The sequence below is a fragment of the Prosopis cineraria genome, unplaced genomic scaffold (genome assembly GCF_029017545.1).
Source record: "Prosopis cineraria cultivar Desert tree isolate PC_DT_omini unplaced genomic scaffold, ASM2901754v1 PC3, whole genome shotgun sequence".
NCBI classification, from domain to species: Eukaryota; Viridiplantae; Streptophyta; class Magnoliopsida; order Fabales; family Fabaceae; genus Prosopis; species Prosopis cineraria.
This window is the reverse complement of record NW_026555334.1, coordinates 16,618,690-16,640,132: the sequence shown is the minus strand read 5'-3', so window position 1 is coordinate 16,640,132 and position 21,443 is coordinate 16,618,690. Positions and strand designations below refer to the sequence as shown.

General features: G+C 33.7%; 1 long non-coding RNA gene and 1 other non-coding gene across 3 annotated transcripts in view; both read left to right on the top strand.

The window, feature by feature from the left end:
- Nucleotides 1-20,549, top strand: part of LOC129304460 (uncharacterized) — a 45,707-nt gene extending 25,158 nt beyond the window's left edge. The window contains exons 1-8 of one of the 2 annotated variants that reach the window (XR_008591696.1): nt 17,380-17,503; nt 17,875-18,004; nt 18,207-18,519; nt 18,938-19,358; nt 19,444-19,656; nt 19,740-20,030; nt 20,118-20,167; nt 20,324-20,549. This is a non-coding gene — a long non-coding RNA (uncharacterized LOC129304460). Of the gene's footprint in view, nt 1-17,379; nt 17,504-17,874; nt 18,005-18,206; nt 18,520-18,937; nt 19,359-19,443; nt 19,657-19,739; nt 20,031-20,117; nt 20,168-20,323 lie in introns of those variants that run through there. The other variant, XR_008591695.1, reaches the window with a different exon arrangement.
- Nucleotides 8,832-8,938, top strand: LOC129307564 (small nucleolar RNA R71). The gene has a single exon (XR_008592452.1). It is a non-coding gene; the product is annotated as a small nucleolar RNA R71 (small nucleolar RNA).
- Nucleotides 20,550-21,443: the final 894 nt, after the last annotated feature.

Genomic DNA, 21,443 nt, shown 5'->3' with positions numbered 1-21,443 from the left:
TGTATGCTGATAGGAAATTAGTCGCTTATCCTTCAAAATTACACTAAAGCTAACCCTAATGCAATATAGGGCCAACCCTAGGTCATCTCCCAAGGAATGGTTTAAGTCTAATTGAAAGTTATCTAGTGAAATAAATCAACCAAAGTTTGTAGGAATTTAGTTATCTAGCTAATTATCTAAACTAATTACCTAATGTGCAAGTAATTAAAATGCTAGTGAAAGTGAGTGAAATGAACTTCCCTTTTTACAATAAGGGAACCCTAGAGATTAGTTTGATTTTGGACTCATTATCTTCTCATGATTAGGCTAAGTTTAGCTTCCCTTTCCTCTTGACTAAAGCTGTCATGACTTAAGAAAATTATCCTAAGCCAATTAACCTAATTAGCTAACCTCCCTAGGTCTTAGATTAAAGTCCCTAGTTCAATTAACCAATTGGTGAAGACATTAGCCAAGTGATTCACTCAAAATCCTCTCTAACAAGCCATGGTCAAACACATAAATTGAGCAACCACAAGATTATAAGTACCACAAGCTTCAACACATTATCAAAACACAGCATAACACACCAAGATTATGCAATATTAACACAAGAAATTCACTAATGAAAAACACAAGATTATGTGCCAAACAAAGAGTGGCAAAATTCAGGTCATGGCTGTCCAAGGAAGAAATTAAATGAAACAATCTTCTCTCTTACATCAACATCAAATTCAAATTTAGATTTATAAGCTAAGATGATTAAACCCTAGATTAAGGAATCTAACCATCTAGTAAAAAGAGAAGAGGATAGGAAACAAAAGAACTTAGCCAATTTGAAGCTCAAGACTCATCCTCCATCTTCATCTCTCTAGGATTCCACAAAGAAACTTAGCCAATCTTCATCTTCAAGAACCCTAGTGATTGCTTGTGAAGGCCAAACTCCATAGCTCTTGAATGATGGAAATGAGCTTCAATCCTTGTGAAAATGGAAGGGATGGAAACGAAAATGAAGAAGAGGAGAAGATGGTATGAGTTTTTTGTGGAGGTTGGTGGCTGAGAAAATGGAGGTTAGGGTGCTCGGAAAATGAAGAACAAAAGAGAGAAAATGAAGAACACTATGAACAAGAGAGAGAGAATGTGGAAGATGAATGAGATATGTGTTGGATCCCATTTGGGACTTAAAATGGCGTGCCCTTGGTGTCTCCCATCAGCTGAAGCTTAATTAAAATAAGGAAAAAGAAATTAAAATGTAAATGGGAGCCTTGTCACATTTGCAAGGTGGCAACTTCCTATTGGTTTGTAGATGATTCCAATGTGTGCCTAATTTCCCATGTGTCATCCACATCATTTTAGCTGATCTAATCCCTCAAAAATAATCATAATTCACGTGCAAACCATCAGCCATTGTCCTCAAGGAGTGTTGACCTCAATTGCCCAATTGATGCACAAGTCACATGCCCCCTATGTCACATAAATCACATAATTCAATTAAATAGCATTATATAAATAAAATCTAATTCATGTCCAGAATTAAATTCATAATTAGAAGGGAGAATTGTAATTAAATTAATCAAGTTTCAGGCTGCACAAAATTATAAAAATTTTCACAAAGGCAAACCAAAAAACTAGGACAAACTAAGACCCTTAAGAAAGTGTTGACTTTTTATTTTAATTACTCCCAACTAAAATGAATTTTAAAAATATAATTTCACATTCATCAACTGGACATAAAATGCACTTTGTCAATTTTTCTTGTACATTTTCTCAAAAGTCATTTTTTGGACCAAAATGCCCCTAGTTGCACTGATCTTAGAAACTTAGGCAAAGTTCCAAATCTAATGCAATGTGTGCACTTGAAGGTGATAAATCATTAATAAAATGGTCCTAATTGACACAATAAAAGTGGGTAACAAATGTGTTCTATCAATTCCCCCACACTTAGCTTTTGCACTCCGGGCAAAATCAAGTGAAAAAGGTTCCCAAAAGAAACTATAAGACAAAGAAATAAGAGAAAACATTGTTTCAAGTCACTAAAATACTAGCTCATGAACTTCTACAATTATCAATCAATGTGGCAATAATTACGAAAGAATTATGCACATCACAAACAAACCCTTACCAAGAATCAATGTCAAAGAGTAAGCCTCTCTAGGTTAAGTGTTTGCTCTCATCACTCAAAGTGTATAAGGTATTAAATTTCACTCAAAATTTCTTGGATAACCCTACTATGAATTTGTAACCCTTCTACATCTCCATCACTAAATAGCACTTGCAATCAAGAATCAAATGGACTTTATTAGGTTGTGATATAGGTAATGAAAGGATGTCTAAGAATGCATGTATAAAAAAAAAATAGGGTTAGCATCAAAATAATGCTAAATCAAGATATCCCCTTATATGCAAAGCATAACCTAACTCAATTGAGTGAACACCTTAACACAATGAGGATGGAAAGAAATGATAAGAAATAATAAAACAAATGGAATGGATGAGCTAGGCAACTTTTTATTTTTATTTTATTTTTTTTCTTTTCTTTTCTTTTTTTTTCTTTTTCTTTCAGCACTTTATTTCTTTTTCTTTTTGACTATATTTTTTTTTCAAATCTATCTTTGTTGTTTTTTTTTTTGGTTGCCCCTAACTCTTTGAAAACAATGGAAGTAATGGATAGAGAAATGATAATAGGCATCCACTCATTTGATCTAGGACATGCAATGAATATTAAAAAGACATATAAAAGTGTAACATGCATTCCTTGGGAAAAATAGGGTGAATATTTTTTTTTTAAGAATCAAACCAAAGGCTCAAAGTGGCTAACAAAGGATAATAAATAATAATAGGTTGGCTATTTGGCTCTGGCTATTTTTATGAATGCCATCTCTCATCTCCTATCAAACAAGTGCAAGATATATGGTCTAATTAAGAAGTGAAACAAATTCTAGAGGGTAACATCACTAAGGAATTAATCACACATGAGTGTTTAGCCTCTTCCATGAATGGGTAATATGCCACTCTAATCCATTAATTCAAGGTAAAAGAATGTTCACTTCACACCTATTCAATCCTAAAAATTACCACATCTCAAGAATCAAAATATCCATTCAAGAGCTAGGTAATTAAGTAACCTCAAACAAAACAAAACAAAGAAATTTTTTTTTTGAATTTTTTTGCAAAACCAAACAAAACCAAAACAAACAAAACAAAATGTTTATTTCTCTCCCCCACACTTAAATCATGCATTGTCCTCAATGTATGTATAGACTAGTGATAAATAAGGTGAGATCAATAATGAATGCATAACAAAGTGTGGTGCAGATATTTTTTTTTTTTTTTCAAACTAAAACACAAAACAAAGAAGTCAAATAAAGCAAATATAACTCTAATTTTCCTACTAGGTTCATCTCCCCCACACTTGAACTATACCTATCATTAAATATATCAATTAAAGGAAGGTAAAAGCTCAAGGTTAGAGAGATACAACCTATCATGGTGGTTCAAAAACATGTTGAGAAGAAGTCCTCCTCCTTTTGAAGTGATTTGGCATCTTTGTAGAGCTTGCATAGGTGACCATTGATTTGCATAGTGGAACCCGTGGCTTTATTCAAGAGTTGCAAAACCCATAGGGAAACACCTTGGTCACTAGATATGGTCCCTCCCACTTAGACTTCAACTTGGCATGCTTATGAATAAACCTTGTTTGGAACAAGAGGACTTGATCTCCTTCTTGGAACTTTTTCCTCAAGATTAGCTTGTCATGAAGGATCCTTGTTTTCTCCTTATAGATTCTAGAAGACTCATAGGCATCCAACCTAAGCTCCTCAAGTTCTTGCATTTGAAGAAATCTCTCCTTAGCCGAAAGATGGAAATCCAAGTTTAGTTTCTTGATGGCCCAATAGGCCCTATGCTCTATCTCCACAGGGAGGTGGCAAGCCTTTCCATACACCAATCGAAAAGGAGACATGCCAATGGGAGTCTTATAAGCGGTCCGATAAGCCCACAAAGCATCCTCCAAGTGTAAAGACCAATCCTTCCTATTTTTGTGTCACCACCTTGGTTAGGATTTTCTTGACTTCTCTATTTGATACTTCGGCTTGGCCATTAGTTTGGGGATGATATGGTGTAGAGATTTTTGTGATGCACCCCATATTTAGCCAAGAGAGCCTTCATCATCTTATTGCAAAGTGGGATCCTGGTCACTTACCAAGGCCTTAGGAACTCCATACCTACAAAAAATATTAGATTTGAGAAACTTCAAAACAATCTTAGCATCACAAGTTCTAGTAGGAATGGCTTCAATCCACTTTGAAACATAATCAACACCAAGTAATATGTACTCAAAACTAAAGGATGGTGGAAAGGGACCCATGAAGTCAATGCCCCAAACATCAAAAATCTCACAAAATAAAATGGGTTGTTGAGGCATTTCATGTCTCTTACCCCAACTACTAACCTTTTGACATTTCAAGCATGCTTTACAAAATTCATAAGAGTCTTTAACAAGCTAGGCCAATACAATCCACAATCTAAAACCTTCCTAGCTGTCTTATTTGAGCTAAAATGACCACCACATGCATGAGAGTGACAAAATTCAAGAACAGAAGGCACATCAACATCATCAACACACCTCCTAATCACTTTATCACTACAAATCTTCCACATCAAAGGTGGTTCCCAAATGTAAAATCTAGACTCTCTTTTCAATTTTCAATGGCAAAACGTGAAGCACAAGGAGGCAAGACTCTACACTCAATATAGTTAGCAAAAGAGGCATACCATGGAGGCTTAGATGAAATGGCACACAATGCCTCATCAGGAAATGAATGAACAAAGGAATAGTAGGGTAGAGTTTACCATAGTAGCTTTTAAATGAGGTAGTCTAGACAAATGATCCGCTACTTGATTGGTAGAACCACTCCTATCCCTTATCTCCACATCAAATTCTTGCATTAAGATCACCCATCGAATCAAGCGAGGCTTAGAATCTGTCTTCTTAAACAAGTACCTCACAGCAGCATGGTCAGTGTACACAACAACTTTAGAGTTAAGAAGATATGATCTAAATTTATCAAGTGCAAAAACAATAGCAAACAACTCTTTCTCAGTTGTGGTGTAATTAACCTGAGCTGAATCTAGGGTCCTAGATGCATAAGCAATCACATATGATAACTTGCCCTCTCTTTGACCAAGCATAGCTCCCACAGCAAAATTAGAAGCATCACATGACAACTCAAAAGGTAAAGACCAATTGGGGCTTTAAGAATGGGAGGGGAAATGAGCATGCTTTTCAAAGTGTCAAAACTCCTTTTGCAAGCATCATCAAAAACAAAATCAACATCTTTTTGTAAGAGTTTAGACATAGGCAAAGCAATTTCACTAAACCCCTTTATAAATCTCCTATAAAAGCCTGCATGTCCCAAAAATGATCTCAAATCTTTCAAACAAACAGGATATGGCAAAGAAGCAATCACATCTACTTTGGCCTTATCCACCTCTATGCCATTGGAAGAAATCAAATGGCCTAAAACAATTCCTTTATCTACCATGAAATGGCATTTTTCAAAGTTAAGCACAAGCTTCTTTTCAATGCACCTACCAAGCACTTTATCTAAAGAATGCAAGCATGAATCAAAGGACTCACCATACACAGTAAAATCATCCATAAAGACTTCCATGCAATGTTCAATAAAATCACAAAATATGGACATCATGCATCTTTGAAAAGTACCAGGTGCATTGCAAAGACCAAAAGGCATCCTCCTATAGGCAAATGTACCAAAGGGGCATGTAAAGGTAGTCTTATCTTGGTCACTAGGAGCTATAGGAATCTGAAAATACCCACTAAACCCATCTAGGAAGCAATAATGGGACTTGGAAGCCAATCTCTCAAGCATTTGATCAATAAAAGGCAAAGGAAAATGGTCCTTCCTAGTCACATTATTGAGCTTCCTATAGTCTATGCACACTCTCCAAGCATTTTGAACTCTAGTTGGAACAAGCTCTCCTTTCTCATTTTTTACCACAGTAATCCCCCCTTTCTTAGGTACAACTTGGGTGGAGACACCCACTCACTGTCAGCTATAGGATAGATGATCCCAGCACTAAGTAGCTTAACAACCTCTTTCTTTACCACATCTAAAATCAATGGGTTAAGTCTCCTTTGTGGTTGCCTAATGGGCTTAGCATTGTCCTCAAGAAAAATTTTATGTGTGCACACAATAGGGTCAATACCAAGAATGTCAGCCAAAGTCCAACCAATAGCATGTATGTTCTTTCTCAACACATCAAGTAATGCATTTTCTTCCTCAAGAGATAAAGAGTTAGAAATTATTACCGGAAGCTTCTCATTCTCAATGAGATATGCATACTTGAGATTGGATGGTAAAGGCTTCAACTCCAAGGTAGGTGGCTCTACACAAGAGGGAATGAGCTTCTTCAAGTCTAATTTGGTGGAATATTCCATGGTACTATCTTGTCTTTTAGGCTTCTCACTTGTTTTTGATTTCTCCTCTTCTTTTCTTTACAGCCTCCCCCTTTTCTTGCAACTTGTCCTCAAGTGCTTGGACTTGAGCCACGGCCTCGACATGTGAAAGTGTAGAATTTTCCTCCAATAGCTTGGGAATCCTAAGAACATCAAGCTCGAGTGGAGAAAAACTCATAGATTCGGCCTTAATGGCTTTAGTACCTACAACACAAGAAGATATACCCTTCTCAAGCATTTCAAGATCAAGCATAGGAGATATTTTAAACAAATCATGAGAAGAAGTAGTTGCATCATTCAAGCATGCATCAATCTCTAAACAAATAGGACAACTACATCCATCAATACATGTAGTAGTAACAAGAGACAAATCATCATCAACATGTGAGAAAGAATCAAGCATGTGAGACTCACAAGCATCATGAAGCAATAACTCAATGGAACTTACACCTAACAAAGAATAATCCTCAAAAGGATGTTTCATTGCTTCATATATATTAAAAATAACATGATCCTCTCCACATTTCAAAATCAAACTACCTTTTTCCATGTCAATCAATGTACGGGCAGTCCTCATAAATGGCCTTCCTAAAATCAAAATATCATCCCCACTCCCTTCTTTTGACATATCAAGCACATAGAAATCCACAGGAAATAATAGACCTTTAACACAAACCAACAAGTCTTCTACTACTCCATGTGGTCTTTCTAACACTTCTATCCGCTAATTGGCATATCATAGGTGTCTTATGCATGCAATTAAGACTCAAGGCATGATAAATTGAAAGAGGCATAACATTAATGGCTGCACCTAAGTCTATCAATGCATGAGAAAAATGTGTGTTGCCAATCTTGCATGGAATTGTGAAGGAACCGGGGTCCTCACATTTTATAGGGAGTTGAGGCTTCATGATAGCACTCACAGATGAGGGTAATTGTACCCTTGCATTAGGCCTAAATTTTCTTTTATTTGTACAACAATCTTTCAAAAATTTGGCATACTTAGGAAAGTTCTTAACTACATCCATCAAGGGTACATTAACATGAATCTTGTGGAAGAAATCATATACCTCTTGATCAAATTGTCCCTTTACTTGCTTAGGGACCACTTGTGCTTGTGGAAAAGGAAGCTTCTTTATAATCTCTTGACTTTGCTTTCCTTCTTTCTTCCTTGAACTCTCCTTTCTTGTTTCACTTTGCTCAGCCTCTCCCTCTTTTTCCTTACTAAACAACTCGGCCATAGTCCCCTTTTCCACCTTAGATGGTGGTTGCTCACATATGATCTCCTCAATGTTTTCATCCTCATCATCTCTACAAAAAGATGCATCATTAGGAGCAAAAGAAGAACTAGAAACATTAACATCAATTGAAGAATTTAAAGAGGGCTTCTCGGCCTTCCCTTGTCTTTTGTCTTCTTGTACTCTTTCTCCCAACTCCTTGCCACTCCTCAATGTGATAGCATTAAGATTAGCTTTAGGATTAGCAACGGTGTTGGATGGTAATGTAGAGGCTTGAGCATTGGCTGCACTTAATTGGTTAGCAAGCATATTCATTTGAGAAGTAAGGGCATCAATTTTAGAGTTCATGTTCTCACACTTGTTACCCATACTCTCTACCTTGTTCCCTAAGCCATCATACATGTTTTATACAAAGAGTTCATTTCAATCAACTGCTTACGTAACACATTCACATCATTAGAAGAGTTTGAATTAGAAGAACTCTCAATTGGAACAAGCCTCCTATCACTATAAGAATTAGAAGAAGGTGCAAGAGAATTACCACTTGGATTGTAGCTTTGAGAAGAGCTACCTTGAGACAAATAGGTGGAGGGTCACGGCCAAAGGTGTTTTGATAGGATCCTCTTTGTTGATTGTCTTGTAAAGCCACATTTGGATTTGAATAGGAGAAATTAGGATGGTCTCTCCATGAAGGGTTGTAAGTATTAGAATAAGCTCCTTGCCCTTGCCTCCCACCATAGGATTGTTTTCCATTGTAGATAGCATTTACTTGTTCAAACTTAATAGGACAATTGCTTTCTACATGCATAGGTGAGTCACAAAAAGTACAAGAATAAGGGACAAGTGCTTGAGAAGTACTTACATTGCTCACTTGAGATATTTGTGGAGCCAACATTCTCCCAATCTTGGCAGCTAGCAAGTCCACATATGAATCATTAAGAACTGAGGAACCTACCATATTCACATTTCTCTTTTCCCTTGTAGAGTATTGAGCACCACTTGAAGCCATCTTGTCAATTAGTTCCCAAGCCTTTAAGGAAGTGAGGTCAATCAAGCATCCACCACTAGCGGCATCAATGTTAACTTTGTCTCTTGGAATCAAGCCCTCATAGAAATATTGGACTAAATTCTCACTAGAAATTTGATGGTGTGGGCATTTAGCCAAAAGGCCTTGGAATCTAGTCCAATACTCATAGAGACTCTCATTCTCTCCTTGTTGGACCCCATAGATTTGCTTTCTCAAATTGGTGACCTTGGAATTTGGAAAGAATTATCTAAGAAGAGTCTTCTTAGCTCGGCCCATGTGCTCACTTTCACATAAGAAGGGTAGTTGAAATACCACTCCTTTGCTAAACCTTCAAGAGAAAATACAAAAGCCTTAGCTTGAACATCATCAACATTTACATGCATAGGCTTCATAGTATCACAAACCAATAGGAAAGTATGCAAAAACCTATGACAATCCTCTCCTGGTAACCCATGAAATTTAGGCAATGCATTAATCAAGGAGGATTTAATTTCAAATTGAACATTAGTAGGAGGAAAATATAAGCCATAAGGATTATCATGCCAATTAGGTTGAGTTAATTGCCTAATGCTCCTCTCCTCTCTAAGGTTATGCAAGCCTTCAAATTCATTATTAACATGGCCATCATCATGCAAATTCTCATTCCCATTCCCATGGCCCTCATTATGCACATGCTCATGTCCTAAGATACCTTCCATTGTTGAATTACAAACTAAATGAGAATCAAGAATAGGTTGTGATCTTCTCAATCTAGAAATAGTTCTTTCAATTTTTGGATCTAATTCAACAAAAGAGGTATGTTTTCTTCGGGTCATGCACTAATCAAGCTCAAGAAAATTAAGAACAAAGAACAAACTAAACTAAAATGCAAATCAACATGAAACAATTCAAAACACACAAAAGCAAGAGAAATATTTTTTTTTTTTTGATTAAACTCAATAGCAATAAAATGAAAAAAAAATAACACGAAACAAGTAGAAAGAGAGTTAGAAATGCTCAATCAAGAAGCTTTGGCAATTCTGGAATTCGCACAGTAGGCTCTCTGGAGACAGTGAACTTGTGAATTTTCTATCAGCAAATCCACATGATAAATTCCCCTGAAACTTTTATGAGAAACACAAGAGATATACCGAAAAAATTATATAAAACTTTTAAATTAAAAATCCTTCCCAATCGTTCCCAGAATTTTTCACAAGTTGGTCCTCAAGTCTGGAGAAACAGGATTTCATCCAGAAGACCTTCAGAGCTTCTAACAAACTTTCAAATAGGAAAATGGAAAAATTGAAGAAAATCCTAAACACAAGAAACAAAGATAAGACAGCGATAAGAAAAATGAAACTGGAATCAATCAATTTGAACGCACAAAGAGGAAGATATGCTAACTCAAAGTTGAAACAGGGTTTTGGGAATCCTCTGTAATGGCTCCTTGGACCTTGTTAGATTGTAAAATTTCCACAGGACACTTCCCACGTCCAAAATTGACCAAACCAATTTTAAAGTGAAGCTAGGATATAGAGCTTTCAATGAAATAAATTCCCTCAGACTCATTCCCAGTTAATTTTTCAATTTCAGACAGAGACACTAGAAACAGAGTATTTTCAGCTCTACACCAAACCAATGAAAATTGCACTAAATTTTTTTTTTCTTTTTCAAAACAGAATAAAAACACTCAAAACACATAAAAAACACTAAACAAGACACAAAAACAAATTTTTATAATTTTTCAAAAGATTTTCAGGAACACTAAAAATGTAAATTAAGTACTAAACAACCTTAGAATTAAACTTAAACCATTCCCTGGCAACGGCCCCAAAATTTTGATAGGAAATTAGTCGCTTATCCTCAAAATTACACTAAAGCTAACCCTAATGCAATATAGGGCAACCCTAGGTCATCTCCTAAGGAATGGTTTTAAGTCTAATTGAAAGTTATCTAGTGAAATAAATCAACCAAAGTTTGTAGGAATTTAGTTACCTAGCTAATTATCTAAACTAATTACCTAATGTGCAAGTAATTAAAATGCTAGTGAAAGTGAGTGAAATGAACTTCCCTTTTTACAATAATGGAACCCTAGAGATTAGTTGATTTTGGACTCATTATCTTCTCATGATTAGGCTAAGTTTAGCTTCCCTTTCCTCTTGACTAAAGCTGTCATGACTTAAGAAAATTATCCTAAGCCAATTAACCTAATTAGCTAACCTCCCTAGGTCTTAGATTAAAGTCCCTAGTTCAATTAACCAATTGGTGAAGACATTAGCCAAGTGATTCACTCAAAATCCTCTCTCAACAGCCATGGTAAAACACATAAATTGAGCAACCACAAGATTATGTCAAGCTACTCAACAACACAAGCATTAACACCACAAGATTATGTCAAGCTACTCAACAATACAAGCATTAACACCACAAGATTATGCAATATTAACACAAGAAATTCACTAATTGAAAAACACAAGATTATGTGCCAAACAAAGAGTGGCAAAATTCAGTCATGGCTGTCCAAGGAAGAAATTAAACGAAACAATCCTCTCTCTTTACATCAACATCAAATTCAAATTAGAATTTATAAGCTAAGATGATTAAACCCTAGATTAAGGAATCTAACCATCTAGTAAAAAGAGAAGAGGATAGGAAACAAAAGAACTTAGCCAATTTGAAGCTCAAGACTCATCCTCCATCTTCATCTCTCTAGGATTCCACAAAGAAACTTAGCCAATCTTCATCTTCAAGAACCCTAGTGATTGCTTGTGAAGGCCAAACTCCATAGCTCTTGAATGATGGAAATGAGCTTCAATCCTTGTGAAAATGGAAGGGATGGAACGAAAATGAAGAGAGGAGAAGAATGGTATGAGTTTTGTGGAGGTTTGGTGGCTGAAAATGGAGGTTAGGGTGCTGGAAAATGAAGAACAAAAGAGAGAAAATGAAGCACACTATGAACAAGAGAGAGAGAATGTGGAAGATGAATGAGATATGTGTTGGATCCCATTTGGGGCTTAAAATGGCGTGCCCTTGGTGTCTCCCATCAGCTGAAGCTTAATTAAAATAAGGAAAAAGAAATTAAAATGTAAATGGGAGCCTTGTCACACTTGCAAGGTGGCAACTTCCTATTGGTTTGTAGATGATTCCAATGTGTGCAATTTCCCATGTGTCATCCACATCATTTTAGCTGATCTAATCCCTCAAAATAATCATAATTCACGTGCAAACCATCAGCCATTGTCCTCAAGGAGTGTTGACCTCAATTGCCCAATTGATGCACAAGTCACATGCCACTTATGTCACATAAATCACATAATTTAATTAAATAGCATATGATATAATAAAATCTAATTCATGTCCAGAATTAAATTCATAATTAGAAGGGAGAATTTATTAAATTAACCAAGTTTCAGGCTGCACAAAATTATATAAAAATTTTCACACAAAGGCAAACCAAAACTAGGACAAACTAAGACACTTAAGAAAGTGTTGACTTTTTTATTTAATTACTCCCAAACTAAAATGAATTTTAAAAATATAATTTCACCATTCATCAACTGGACATAAAATGCACTTTGTCAATTTTTCTTGTACATTTTCTCAAAAGTTCATTTTTTGGACCAAAATGCCCCTAGTGCACTGATCTTAGAAACTTAGGCAAAGTTCCAAATCTAATGCAATGTGTGCACTTGAAGGTGTTAAATCATTAATAAAATGGTCCTAATTGACAAATAAAAGTGGGTAACAAATGTGTTCTATCATATGCATAAAGAGATAATCTATTAAATATTGCAAATCTTTTGTAAGAGATTTATCAATAATGATTTCAAGGATATGTTATGAAAAATTCATTTCAAAATTCCTAAAGTCACAATATATAAACCTCAATAATTATCATAAGTGAAAGTGTTGGAGGTTTTACCAATGTTATACCTTGACCTTCGTGCTTAGAGGTTTGCATTTATTCACCCAAAGCATAAGATGTATAGGCTTTGTGAAAGTTTCCTTAGGTGCATGTGATCCTCTCTCATAAGTTGTAGACTTTACAAACCTTCTATTTGAGTGGTCCTTCTTCTTTTGTTTTAGTCAAGATAATGGAATGGTACTTTATAGTAGTTCATTCTTGAGGTATGAAGTGCTCTTCTCCTTTGTTTCTTATTTGGATAGGATTTTGTATTCTCAGTAATAGGTGTCTTGAGAGTTCTCCTTACAGATGTACACTCTTAAGTGTCGCCCATATGCACTTGAAAAGCTCTCTTGGTGACTTCTTCCTTTCTTGTACCAAGCTGTCTCTTTTTTGTTGAATTTGTTTTGTACAAGTAAAGCACTAAGAGGACATTTTGGTACTCATTTAGCTTTGGGTCCTTGGAGGTTTGCATTGGACTTTTCTTGTCCTTTAAGAACCCAAATATAAACTTAGTTCTCACATTAAAGTTTCTTCTAATATAGCATGTGTCAGAAACATGTCCAAACTTACCATAATAATTGCAAATAATAGAATAATATGCATTTTGGAAACTTTTGCAATTTATGTGCTTGTTGCTTGAAACATTTTTTAAATAATCTCTTTTTCTAAATACTCTCTTTTCAAAAGTATTTCTAGCATTTCTAGTAAAATTAGAATCCAAATTTCTTATATTTTTCAAAACTGAATCAATTAAAGGTTTGAAAATTATTCTATGAAAATTTTTTAAAATCATATGACTTGTATGCACAAGAATGATTGAAATGATATATTTGAAATTTTTCTTGAGCTTCAAATTGTGATGTAATCAAATTTGTCATGTGGACCTTTTCTTAGGGATCATCTTCCTCTTGTCCAAGTGTATTGACTAAACCATGGAAGTGATCAATGATTTATCCTTCTTCAATCTCATCTTCCATATATTGTCCAAAAGTTAGTAAACATTGGTCCTCTTCAAGATTTGGAGAACTGCCAACACTTTCAATCTCAATAAGATTATTAGTAACATAGATAGATTCAAGAGTATCCCAAATAATCTTAATATTATAGCAATATTTGATTTTCACAAAGTCAGGTTCAATTAAAGCACTATATAAAATCTTTATAGCTCTAATGTTCAAAGGAATCAACTTCTTTTCTTTCTCAATCCAATCTCTTATAGGTTTGAAATCAAAATCATTTATAAAAACTTCTCACATATCTAAATCAATAGATTGTAAAATTGCATTCTCACTTTCTAAAACCAAAACTTGATATTTTCAAGAGTTGGAAGTTTTTCAATGTTAGTCCCCTCAAAAACTGAAAAACCTTGAAAACTTGCCACTTGGAACTCTTGAGACTGTTAAGTCCTTTATCCAAGAGCCTAGCTCTGATACTAAATGTTAGATATGGCAAAACACTCAAGAGGGGGATGAATTGGGTATTTGAGAAAATTTTGATTCTTTTAAAACTATTCTACAAAACTAAGTTCAAAAGAAGATTTTAGAAAATTTGAGTTCTTAACTAAGTGGGTAAGAATGCCAAAGTTATTTTCACAATCTTAAGATATGTGTATAAATGTTTAGAAGCAATTTCTAGATGCAAGTTGGAGTAAGAGTAAGTAGAAATATCAAATTCAATTTCATACACTAAGCATAGCATTTACTAAGGTTTCTAGAAATATAAAGAGTTAAGGAAAGAGAGATCGCAAACAATGATTTATCCTACTTCAGCTTCTCTTCTTAAACTTACATCTAGTCTTTAAGCAACTACTTGAGATTTATTTGCTAAAACACAAGCTTGAGTATGTGTTTGTTACCTCAGTACATCTACAAGTTCAGTTTAGGTACTTTTGAGTCTTTACAACAACTCACTCTACTAATGAGCTTTTTTTTCCAAGAGAACAACATTTCTTGATTACAAAGGAAATCTCTCCCTCACATTTTCAAAGGTTTTGAGTATGTGAATCACTCAATTGAAACTCTCTCTAATACTCAAATGATAGAGATATGGATGATATTGGCTCAAGAACAATAATTTTCATACAATAAGAGCAATATGATCATGAATTTCATAGCTTAATGGTTTCTAAGGTTAATCTCATGTTCAAATTAGTTTGGAGTATTAAATTTATAGCTTATAGAGTGAAATATGTGTTAGAGACATTAAATGACTGTTTAGAGAAGTTACATAGTGAGTATAGCTACTGATGCATTCTCTCGTGAGTAACCAGTACTAAATCATGCGTGTTTTGGAGGTTTCTCAAGCAAAAATGACATATCAAGTGAGTTTTGGAAGTTCCTCATGTGTGATTTGGCTTATACAACTTATTCAGCGAAAATGAGGCTTCTGGAGGTCATTTCTCATATGGGATAAGTAGCATCACGCATGATTTAGCACATAGAGCTTATTTAGTTGCAAAAATAAGCTTCTAGATGCATTTTCACACGTGGTTGAGAAGTTCTCTCACATGAGTTTGAGCACTGATGCTAAATCATGTGTAGTTGACTGCTGCTCTCACGTGTGGTTTAGCAACTTCATTGAACAAAATTTCATAATGTCCTAACTCAATATAACTCCACATTTGACAAATTATATACCATTGGAAAGATCTTGAAGTCAAGTTGTCAATGAAAGAAGTTCCACACTTTAATGTATAGTTTGAGATATGATCAAAAGAGTGTACGAAGGTCAAGACTAAAGGCTGTGCAAAATTAATATCTTAACACTCAAGTTTTAAAGTTCATATCTTTCTCAATAGACCTCCATTTTGAATAAATAAACTATGATTGAAAATACATTAGAGTTTATTTTCAAATAACATATGTTTCACATTAAAATAATCTTTGTAGTGAGATATATCACATGAAATATGACTAAAGATCAAAATTGATTTTATGCACAATTCACATTTCAAAGCTTAGAGTTCAAGTGTTCATAAATTTTTTAACTTAACTCCATTTTGAGTAAATAGAGCAACTTTGAAAAATTTCTAGAGTTAGTAAGTAATTAAAATATTTAGAACCTTGTGAAATATATGTGATCAAAGATGAAAACCATGATTATAGAAAACTATATCTCACTTTTTCTCTTAAGAACTAAAATGCATGTTTTGATTTAAGATATATTGAGCTAATACTTCATATTTAAATCAATGAGTTTAACATAAAGACTTCTAGCCTAATGATATTATACCTATGAAGTCTAGGGCTTCCAAGCTTGTATAAATGTTTTCATTCTTCTTAAACTCTTCTTGGATCATCCTTTTCTTTATCTTTATGTTCTTCAATCATAAGTGTAGCATGAAAATAATGACTTCAACTTTGTTCCTCTTCATGCTTACTCTCATTTTCACTTTGGACAACCTTAAATGATATACCATGAACAAAATGGTTAGTCCAAGTATCAATATGCATATATCCAAGTCATGAAAGATAATACTATGAACACTCTTAGATATAGAATCTATTTAAGATAAGGAAAAATATGATAGTATAAAATAACTTTGATGCACACAAATCATTTTTCCAAAACTTATGTAATATGGAACAACATAAGTAAAAGTAAAAACACTTTAAAGCACTTGTTCCATAGTCATAGTTAACTATTATATATATGAAACCAATTAGGCATTAGTTAATACGTCTATATTTATCATCATTAAAACTTAAGCTAAATATGATATCACAAACCATTATGTTCAACACATTCAATATCCCAAAGACCAAAAAAATCATCAACTAATCATCCAAATATCTAATCTTTTACTAACTAGTAATCTATCCTAAATCATAGCTAATTACAAGATTAAAAACTAGGATGTTACAAAAAATATGTGCAATACGCCATGACGCATGCAACACCTACCATGGCGTGTGGCACAGTAAGGTTAAGCTCACTCATGTACACACATTTCATTTTGAATTGCTATTCTATGATCTGATACTATAACCCTACTAACCAACCAACAATATACATTAAATCAACACCCAAAACCATAATCAATCTATTAATTACTAATCTACCCTTAATTAGCAATTAGTTCCTTAGATTGAAATTTAGGATGTTATAATAAAAGTAAGCCATTCATTCTTGTAGTCCAAGCTAAACAAGTTTTTTTTTGTCCCTGATCCTACTAATAAGGAATTTTTGTTGTTTTGTAAAGAGAACGATGAGGGAAATAGTAGAAATGGCTAGAAAATGAAGACAATAGAAAAAATAACAAAATAGAAAATGATCCATTTGAAGGGCTAGAAAATAGTGATGATGATTTTGATACTCAAGGTTCTACTTTTTACATGAGACATGATCACAACGAGGGCATTTGGGTATTAAAGAGGGGGAAATCACTTCAACTAAAGAAGGCAATTGTTAAAAAAAATTATTAAGAAAAAAGTTGAGATAAAGAAAAGAAAAGGAACAACTTTGAACATGTAAATGATTTTTTCTTGATTTATTTTATTTGTTTGATTTAATTTTATTAATTTTATTTGTTTGATTTAATTTAATTTTATTTATTTTTGTTTGAACAGGAGATTAAATGGCTATTGGAAATAATAATTATACTCCTCCTAATAGTGGCTCTCAATAGAGTAATCCTATTCTTGCCTCTGCCATTGATTCCAATCAGTTGGGTAGGTGGGGTAAAGAGGAGAGGTTTGGTAGTTATGGAAAATGTTGTGAGGTCAAGAGCACTTGGGAGAAAGCTATCTACTTAGTGGAATGACAGAGGCTAGTGCATTGACTCAGAAAACTTGGTGACCTATATTGGAGTGGTTGTCGAAGCTAATGCACCACTTAGTATGGTGAATTGGGTAAAGGCACCTGCTTTATTAAAAGATTTAGTCTAGAACATAGTCTAGGTAAGATATTTCTTATTTGTCATTTTAAAACTTTTTTTATATAGAAATTTTAACTAATTTAGAATATGGTTAACTTCTTTTACAATCTGAATTTGAGCTTCATGAGAGTCAAAAGAAGTTTGTTTTGCAAAAAGCTGTGACTTCCCACCATAGTTTCAAAGCATGGGTTACCTAAAAATTCTTGAAGAACCTAGACATAACAAGCATTGAAGATGAAATTCCCCAATCCTAAGATTTGTTATTAATTCAAATTAGCAGGCTAAGTTTGTTAGCTCTTATCATAGTAAAGAATTCAAGGTAATATTTCTTTCTCAATGTTAGTTTTTATTGATTATATATTTATAATGACACAAATGTTTTTGTTTTCATAGGAATTAAGCACAATAAACAAGGCGAGGGCAAAGAAGAATGAATATCCCTACTTGAAAAGGTGTAAGAGCTATGCTGCTATTGAGAAAGACTAGTTAAAGGATCAAGTATCAGAGGATTCTATATCTCATGGTAAGCTTTAGGCTTTAGCCCCAACAGATAATCAGGGAAATATTTTAGACCCCTGTGTGAAGAAAGATGTCGACAACATTATAAGTAGTACTTCCTTTCTTTTATTGTTTGATAAGTTTTTTATTCATTCGTATTTACAAGACTTAGGCATTTGTATTTACTTTTCTCTATTCTATATAATTCACTAGTGACCTTATCTCAGGAGACAGACTCACGAGCTTTACCTTCCATCAAGGATGTTTGACTACCTTGGTCATGTTCGAGGTGTAGGATTTAGAATAACTAAGAAGGAGTACTTCGTCAAGACCCCAAAGAAACCCAGGAAGACTTTTGGTTCTGTAAAGATAGATTGGTTATGGTAAGAGCTTCACAACACCTAGGCAGTTGTGGAGTAGCAAAATAAATACATTGAAATATTGCTCAAGGGACGTGTGCTAGGTATTTCTACAATAGAGTTTAGCCCTTCAAGTGCAAAAGAAAGTTGCACGAGCATCACCTCTCCAAAGCTATTTGAGGTAATGATGCTAAATGTAGGTCTTGCTCTTTTTATTTATTTCTCACTCTTCTCTCATGTAGGATAATGCTTTTGTCCTTTTGTATAGGGAGAGGTTAGGATTGAGTGCCTGGCTAGCATCCTGTACTTGTATGTGGTTACAATTAAATTCATGCACAATACTGTAGGGAGCATTATGATTTTCACCATGCCCCTCCCTACTAATCATGTAAAGGTACAGCAGATGTTTGTGTATGAACCCTATTATCCCTACCAATGCCTACACCAAATGCAAAACTATACAAGAAGCATTATATAGCTTCATGGCTTAGCTTGCTCATCCACTATGGGTTCCAGCACTAAAGGAAAATGTAAATTAATTAAACATTTCTCATCATTTTATCTTATTTTCAAACTAATCACTAACAATATGTTTGCAGCCTGGTGACAAGTTGCTAGAGTCATCCTTGAAGGGCAAGGGCAAGAGCAAAAGACATCTGAGCGGACTAAAAATTATATCACATATCCATTAGTTACCCCTTCACCTTCGTCCCTAAAGCCTATTGTGAAGCCTACCTCAAAGGGTATATCAAAGGTTGTGGTGGCTACCTTAACAGTTGCATCAAAGGCTAAGGTGGTTACACTAAAGGCCCCCTCTAAGGTTCAAATTGTTCAAGCACCCTCCACAAAGAATCATGAAATGTTAGATCATTATGTAAAATCTTATGATGGTGTTACAGTGTCATTTAAGAAGGAGATTTATCGTAATGTTGGCACCTGGGATAACATCGATAGTGAGATTGTAGGAGAAGTTATCAACCATATGAATGCAAGCACGTTTCTTTGCAATCATTTTATGAGGTACATATTTATTGATAAACTATCTTCAATAATTTACTTATATTTAACAATTTTGATTGATTTATTTATTATTTTGATGTATAAGGTACTTGCACAATACGATGATAACACCTAAAGGTCTCACAGATACACTGATTTTGATAAATCTCCAATCTACCACCCCCCACAAGCAAGGGTTACTGGTACAATGAGTAACGAGAAGAGAAAACAAATGATATCATCAATTATCTAGTCCAGCTTGTAACTTGGGAGAATCAAATTTTCTTGGCACCATTTTGTGATGGATGAACCATTTTTGGTATTAATCATATTTGAATTTTTTTAATTAAGTTATTTTTTATTAACACAAGCTAATATATGTGTGTATGTTTATTTTTTTAGGTGCGGGCTCATTGTGATAAGGCTCATAGGATGCTACTTGTGCTCAACCCATATGGAGGCATGAAGTGGTATCTTGATCCTACTGGAGGTCATTCGGACAATTGGAAACATTTCAAGTTAAATAATTTCTCTACATATGTATAAATTATTATTTTTTTATGATTTTTCACATAAAGTTTCATATTGTCATGTGTGTAGGGCTATCCACTTGTTCAAAAGCCATAGAGAGTTTCCTATAATTGGAAACTCTAACACATATATGAAGATGCATTTGATTATAGGATAATTAAGGTATATAGTCACCCTCAATATTTATTTAATGAAATTAATTTTATTATACTATAACTGATTTTATTTTTTTGGTTTGATGATGAAAAGTGTCCAAAGCAATGTGACAAGGTTGTTGATTGTGGCTGCAATATCATGAGGTACATGAAAGATATTATCAACCATGTGTGGATTGATAGAATTTTGCCTAACCAAATATGTCTCCTATTTGTACTCTCTTAACTTTAATTTAATAATTTCCATTATATTACATATAACTTAATTGACATTAAACTTGATTTACGTTATGTTAACAGTACTTCCAAGATTCATATATGGAGGAATATAGTCTAGCTAAAATCGATGAAATCCTTGAAGAATTGGTTGAGAGTTTACTCAAGCAATGGGTGCAAAACAAGTGATCACAACCAGGCATTTTACTATATCCTCATCAATTTTGTTTTAGTAAATAGGTTCTTAGCACTTTTTCAAAATAAGCATTCTTTGACCAACTTTAAGTTTTTAGTAACGTATGCCTTTTAAAGTTGCAATAGGTTACATTTTTGGCAAATTTTTTTATAATTGCTTTAGTGTTTATGCATTTTTTAAGAAGTTTGAAGTACTTTTAAATAGATTTTAGAAGTTATTATAGCTAAGTTTGAATAATGGATTCAATTGAATTTGAATTTTAGTTGATTTTTTTTTTTTTGCCATATGGAGTAATCGCTAATATATGGAACCATATAGCAGTTATTTATAAATAACCACTAAATATGTCTGGCAAATCCTCTAGCTTTTTGACCAAAACAAAAGAACACTGTTTGATAGTTTTTTTTTTGAAATAACTGTTGAATATGAGAAACTATTTAGTTGTTATTAAAAAATAACCACTGAATAGTGTGCACACATATTCGCTTTCCTTAAATTTTGAAAAAATTATTCAACTATTATATAGTCAACCTAGATTATATAGTGCCTAATAATATAGTGGTTTTCAACAGCTATATAGTTGCAAATATAACCTCTATATATAGACTATATTTTACTAGTGAATTAATGGTTATATTTTTCTTAATATTATTATAAAGGAATATATATGGCTATTTGGATTTTTTTGAATTATAATTATATTTTAAAAATTTTTATGGTTGTTTATAAATATATATATACACGTATCGAAAATGTATTATATTTTATATTTTTTAAAAATAAAAGTATCGACATATTGGATACATATCTGATACCCGTATTAATATCCATGCATCTTATATTACCCAACAATGGGACAATACCTCAAAAATTGAAATAATTGAAATTAGTGAAAAGGACTAAGAAAATCCAAGTATTAAGGTTTGTGGACAAAAATTACTTGTACGTAATTATTTTAATTTTCTTCCGCATAACCCTTCGCTTCTAAGACGTGATCATGGACACGCA